The following is a 7,126-nucleotide window of genomic DNA, read 5'->3' as shown; positions in this document are numbered from 1 at the left end:
AAGCCCCAAACCCCTTCTGCCACCAAGAGGAGGCCTGGAGCCCCTCTCCCCCAGGGCCTTATGGCATTAGCTGTATTGGTGGGGAGGGAGCGCAGTGGCAGGGCACATGCTTTGCACATCTGCTTTAGTGTAATAATTCTGCCCATGAACTGTTCTAAGATTGTCACTGCTTTCAGGCAGGGCTCCCTGACATTTATGTATTGATGGGATCTTATCTAGCTGGGAAACCTAAGATGTTTATACCACAATCAGCTACATGGTCAATGGCCGTTTCAGTGCCATACACAGGATATCAAGAGCCCTGGGACAATTTTGGGAAAGGACTTTTATGAATATTTTTAACAGGTTCCCCCCACCCAGATATTGCAATAAAACCCGCAGTAAGTTCATATTGAAAATGGTTATTAATGTGGGGCCTCTAAAGTGAGAGGCAGGTGCTGAGAAGCAGACTCATGCCACTGCAAAATCTGAACCGTGGTAAGCAGGGGAGTGGTGTGGAGGGTCCCCGGGGACACGGAGGAGCTGAAGTCCCTCAGAGTTAGGGGAACCAGGCAATGCGCAGTGACAGGGTTCACCCCGCCCAGATGGGGCTGAGGGAATCAGCATCGACTGGGGCTGAGGGCTGGGATGGGGCTGCATGGGCAGTAGAACGGGAGGCAGGTTGGGACCGAGGAACCCGGGGAACATTTCAGTCCTTAACACCACAAAACAGAGAAACGCTCCCGAATCTCTTCCAGGGAATTAACATTTCTGTGCAGGCAGCAAAGAGTCCTGTGGCACCTTATAGACTAACAGACGTATTGGAGCATGAGCTGTGGGCAGTACCACTTGCCGGATGCATTCCTTGGACGCGGCAGAAAGCTAAAAAGTTGTAACAGAAAGGAGTGAAACCAAATGGCCAGACGATGGCGCCAGCAGCCCAGGAACGAACAGCCCCAGGATTTGTGTGTGCGCCTGGGCCCTGGAAAGGGATTTGGTTCCACTCACTGCATTGCTGTGGTTGGGAACATCCCAGGAATGAGCCAGGTCAGTGACCATGACACCGGGTGTGAGGAGGCTTTAATCTGATTCCAACGGAATAATGTTTTCACACCTGAGTTACTAGCGCAGCTTCCCAAGGGCAGTTCCAGCTGGTTCCTCCCAGAGACGGGTGGTCGGGGACCAGGGAATCTCTCTGGCTCCCACGGTCAGTTCTCCAGGCTTTCTCCCTCCCTCACACTATCTCAGGCCCCCACTAGTAATGAACTAATGGATATAAACTGGCCATCAAGAAGCTTAACCTTGAAATTAGGTGAAGGTTTCTAACCACCAGAGGAGTGAAGCTCTGGAACAGCCTCCCAAGGGGAGCAGTGGGGCAAAAACCCAAAATGGCTTCAAGACTGAGCTTGATACGTTTATGGACGGGGTGCAGGAGGTTGAGCCAGATGATCACGATGGTCCCTTCTGCCCTTAAAGGCTCTGAGTCCAAAATGGAGAGGGAGGTAAAGGAAACATTTAAAAAAAATAAACCAAACATTGTAATGCCAGGATGACTCCAGCAGCCCACTGTATAGTCCCGCCCCTTTCTTCCTCCACTGGGTGTTGAATGACCTGCTGGGATGTGGGACATTCATTCTCCCATTCCACTGATAAACTGATACAACGGGACTGAAATTAAACCACCCCTGCCAAGAAAAGGGCACAGCCCTGCATTGGCTGGGAATTGAACCCGGTGAACTGCTTAGAAGGCAGCTATGTCACCACTATACCACCAGTGCATCTGGCAGGAGAGTTTCTCCCAGGTGCCACTTATGCCAAGGACTCACCTCACAGAGCTCAGCAGTTGGCCAGACAGGCTGGAGGCAGCCTGTGAGCAGAGACAAGTTCCCAAAGTAACTGATAGATGGGGACATGCAGGGCCGGCCCAGGCACCAGCCAGAAGCAGCTGCTTGGGGCGCAATGGAAAGGGGCGGCAGGTCTGGGTCTTCGTGGCGGGTCTCTCAGTCCTCTCTTCCTCTGAGCTGTCATGAAGAGGAAGAGAGGGACCAAGGACCCGCCGCCAATTACCGCCAAAGAATGAAGCGGCACGCTTTAGCTGCTGCTGAAGTGCTGCCAATCGGGCTTTATTTTTTCCCCAGTTCCCTACTTGGGCGTAAAAGCTGGAGCCGGCCCTGTGGGACACAAGCTCTACATCCCAGCCTGCGTAGCTCCAACCCCATCTCTGCCCCCAGAGAAGGGAAATGAAAATCGCTGACCCTAATGACAAATTTCACCCTGTTGTCAGATGCCACTGGTGTGGTGCTCTGCTCTTGTTCGCTGTTGATAACAGTCGGCTGCATGTGTGCTGCCCCGGCTCTGCAGATCGCTGGCACAGCAGAGCCAGAGAGAACCCCCAATGACCACAGACTCTGATAAGGGATGAAGGCACCTGGCCAGGTTTATTGTCAAACGAAGCACGGTAACAGTTCCCCGCAGACTCTACAGGACACACTATCAATATGCGCCCCAGACAATGGACCGGCTCAGTCAGTGGCAGGATTCTCCACTGCCCCAGGCCAGACAAAGACCCCGCCCAGGGATGCATTCAGATACACAGGGACAAACAAGTTACACATCACTTTCTCAAAGTATCTGTTGCTCTGAACCACATGTAGTGCGGATGTGTGAACCCCAAAGATATCAAACATGCAAGAAAAACACAAGGCCAGTTTTGGGGAGGATTCCAGAGCCAGGCCTGAGGGTTACACAGCTGGGCTCAAACGGAAAAGGCATCAGCACCTATAAAAATAACTGGCTGCAAAATTTAAATTAAATTAAGAAACCAAATCAAACCAAAAACCAACCCAGAAAGCTCCCATCACACATCCATCACCATTGTAGATTTTGACATCTCCTGCCTCATGTGACATCTTTGCTTTGCAAACAAGAGACCTGGAGAAGTCTGTGGTTGTTACCCTCTAACTGGGTAAAAGGTTACACATCCTGTCTCAAGTAATTTTCCTCTTAATAGAAGATTTAAAATTTATCAAAATCAATTCCATTTGAAATAGAAATAATTACAGTCTATACTGGGTCTCTATTCTCACACATGCTATTTCTCTCACCTGTTCCCCCACTCTAATTCCTTTGGAGTGAGGGTTTAGTTTCAGAATTAGCCTAAATTTCCTATGTAGTAGGAGGGGGCAGGGAGAGAACGAGAAGAAAACCTGAATTATATTGTAACACTGAAAGTTATCACGTAATCAGCCCCTTCCGTGATACTAATTAACTTCATGTTTCATTTCACTGTCGCTGGTACCAACTTAGGGTTACAACATATAAACCCATAGGGCAGTTTTCTCTTAATTCCCATTTCCACCCAGTCAGCTTTGTGTGAAGACACATTCCACAATAACCTAGGAGCCTTCCATTTCTGTGAGTTCATTTCTCCCTGGGGCTTCTCCCAGAAGTGTGGGGGGAAGGGGTCTCACACGACGTGGGAAGGCTGCATCATGAGAAAAACCACCTGTGCTCTATTTTTACACTTTCTAATCCTTCACAGTAGCAGGAGGTGGAGAAGTGATACAAATGCATCAGACGCTAGAGCAAAACTAAGACACCAAACCACAGACTCTGGACTCCGCATTCATGTATCCTGCAGTCTGAACTTGGAATCTGATACATTCCCTCATTGGCTACCATGGTTTGCCCAGCATGGAAGTGCTTCTTGTCCAACAAGGCAGCCAGATTGGGACCTGTGGGCATGGAATGGCTCTGAAGCAATCAGCTGTTTCTCTCTGTGCTTCAAGAAACTTTGGATCCAAATGGTAAAAGATGGTTGTGCCCAATTTAATCATGGCGTCCTTCAGGAGTGTGACCAATGCCACTTAACTAGGGAGCAGGTTCTAAAGATAGTTTACCTGGGCCACAGGTCACCGCAGCTTCCATCTCTGGGGTGAAAATCAACCACCACTACCTGCAACTTCTACCTGAGTTCTTGTCACACCTTTGACGTTACTTGGAGTAATTTGACACTTCTCTGGTATAGAATTCTTCAGCAACCGCACAACAGATCAGTAGAGATAGTGAGGTACAACTCCCCCAACTATGATCTTTTATGTCTTTAATCTGGTGCCACAAATTTAAATTAGGGAATAAATTCAGGTGCAGCTTAGAATCCCTGTAAGACACCAAATGTCAGGTCTCTATTAAAAATAGGTATCTTTCTGCAGCTATATCACATTCAACAGGGATTTCATTTTCTACACATTTGCAGCATCTCCTGGGGGGGAGGTGAAGGGAAATGTCACTTCCATTTTCCCATCCCTACCTAGACAGGGATTGCATTTCCCAAATAATAGGCAACATGCAGCTGATTAGGAAGGAGATATCTTCAGGGGCGACCTCCTGCAGGGCCTGGGCCACAACTGCTTTGGGAGCCCAATGCCTGGGCATTTTGCTTAGTTCCAAGTCATTTACTAGAGAATCCTCCTCCCAGCCCTTTAGAAAAAATATTGACCTAACCAACTGAACAACAGGGGGACTGGGATGGTGATGGGGAATAAGGGAATCCCTCTGACTTACCCTCTGTAACAGCAGAGGAAGATAGGGTGACATGACATTTTCCCCTAGCCCTGCCCTGTTCCTGCTCTTCGTTATAGTTCAATATATTTTAAGTGATGAAAATGGTAGTAAAAATATCTGCTCTGTAGCACAACCTGAAGCAACAGCAGAGCAACTGGGACTGAAACAATTGGTTTCCAAAGGGGGAACTTGAGGACTAACAATTGCTTTGAAATGGGGGAACAGTATAACCGTGATGCTCAGGGTTTGTTTAGGTCAGGTCACGGGGAAAGCTAATGCCAACCCCTGCACCTGGGCTGCATCTGCTCTACAACTATAATTGTCTTTTTACCCCAAGATCACTAACTTGAGCAGCCAACGCCATGTGCAGCCCTAGAGGATGTCAGGCACAGGTAGTTTTTGCCTCAGTGTAGCTTGTTGGGAATCAAACCTCTCCCCCACCTGGAGCTGATGAACATTCCTGGCTGGAGGGACACACACTCCTACGACTCAGAAGGAAAGGAGTTGATAGGAAAGATCACAGGACTGACCCCAAAGAAGGGTGAGCTGCAAAAGGCAGAAGCAGGCAACTCATCTGGGGGAGCTGAGAGACCACAGTGAAGATGGTGCACAGATCACTAGGTGAGAATTAGCAAATGTGGATTCTCTGATGTGTGATAAGGTTTGAACGCTGACTAAAGCTTTTCCCGCACTCAGCGCATCCATAAGGTTTCTCACCCGTGTGGATTCTCCAATGTGCGCTCAGGGTAGAGCTGTCCTTAAAGCTTTTCCTACACTCATGGCATGTAGGGCTTCTGGTCCTGTGTGGATTCTCTGATGTGAGATAAGGTTTGAACACTGACTAAAGCTTTTCCCGCACTGAGAGCATGTGTAGGGCGTCTCTCCTGTGTGGATTCTCTGATGTGAGATAAGGTTTGAACACTGACTAAAGCTTTTCCCGCACTCAGAGCATCCATAAGGTTTCTCACCCGTGTGGATTCTCCTATGTGCGCGCAGGGCAGAGCTGTGATTAAAGCTTCTCCCGCACTGAGAGCATGTGTAGGGCGCCTCCTGTGTGGATTCTCTGATGTGAGATAAGGTGTGAGCGCCGACTGAAGCTTTTCCCGCACTCAGAGCATCCATAAGGTTTCTCACCCGTGTGGATTCCCTGATGTTTGCTCAGGGCAGAGAAGATATTAAAGCTTTTACCACACTCAGAGCATGTGTAGGGCGCCCTCCTGTGTGGGTTCTCCGATGTGTGATAAGGTGTGACTGCTGACTGAAGCTTTTCCCGCACTCCCATCATCCATCAGGCTTCTCTCCCGTGGGCTTTCTCTGATGTGAGCTAAGGTGAGAGCTCTGAATCAAGCTTTTCCCGCACTCAGAGCATCCATAAGGTTTCTCACCCGTGTGGATTCTCCTATGTGCGCTCAGGGCAGAGTTGTCCTTAAAGCTTTTCCCGCACTGAGAGCATGTGTAGGGCGTCTCTCCTGTGTGGATTCTAATATGTGTGATAAGGTTTGAACGCCGACTGAAGCTTTTCTCCGCACTCAGAGCATCCATAAGGTTTCTCACCCGTGTGGATTCCTGATGTCTGCTCAGATCAAAGCCTGCTTAAAGCTTTCCCACACTCAGAGCCTCGTGTAGGCATCTCTCCTGTGTGGGTTCTACGATGTGTGATAAGGTTTGAGCTGCCACTGAAGCTTTCTTTCCGCACTCAGAGCATCCATAAGGCTTTCTCAAATCCCGCAGTGGATTTGTCCTCTATGTGCCGCCCAGGCAGAGCTGTCCTTAGCTTTCTTCCACACTCAGAGCATGTGTAGGGCATCTCTCCTGTGTGGGTCTCTTCTTAACACGCATGACAGGTGATAAGGGTTGAGTGCTGATCAGAAGCTTTCTCCTGCGACTCAGAGCATCCATAAGGTTTCTCACCCGTGTGGATTCTCCTATGTGTGCTCAGGGCAGAGCCTCTGCTTAAAGCTTTTCCCAAACCTCCAGAGCATGTGTAGGGCTTCTCCTGTGTGGATTCTCTCTCTGATGTGAGATAAGGCTTGAAGGGTGACTAGGTTTTCCCACACTCAGAGCATGTAGGGCATCTCCTGTGTGTGGGCTCTAATGATGTGTGATAAGGGTTGAATGCTGACTGAAGCTTTTACCGTGACTCAGCGCATCCATAAGGTTTCTCACCAGTGTGGATTCCTCCCATGTGCGCTCAGGTCAGAGCTGCGCTAAAGCTTTTCCCACACTCAAGTGGTATGTGTAGAAGCTTCCTTCCAAGTGGATTCTGTCGCTGGTTATAAAGGTCTGGAGTGGCTACTGAAGTTTTCATCCGGGCATCTGCTGCGCCTCACAGGTATTTTTGCCTTTTCTGGGGAGTGCACAACTCCTGGAAACATTCCCTTTGGATCTTCCTGATAACGTTCTGCATGTGGTTCTACTTGCTCAGCATCTTCCGTTGGGGTTTCTCCTTCTCATTCTCACTCACCATCCCATCACCTGATGGGAGCATAGAGTGAATTCCAGGCATAGGTCATCTCCTGTGCCAGAAAGAAAGGGAAACATTGGGGAGAGAGGAATGGAAAAAAGGGATGAAACAAACCAAAAT

Source organism: Mauremys reevesii, linkage group 14 (genome assembly GCF_016161935.1).
Source record: "Mauremys reevesii isolate NIE-2019 linkage group 14, ASM1616193v1, whole genome shotgun sequence".
In the NCBI taxonomy this organism is placed as follows: domain Eukaryota; kingdom Metazoa; phylum Chordata; order Testudines; family Geoemydidae; genus Mauremys; species Mauremys reevesii.
The sequence above is the reverse complement of the archived record's forward strand: the minus strand, read 5'-3'. Positions refer to the sequence as shown.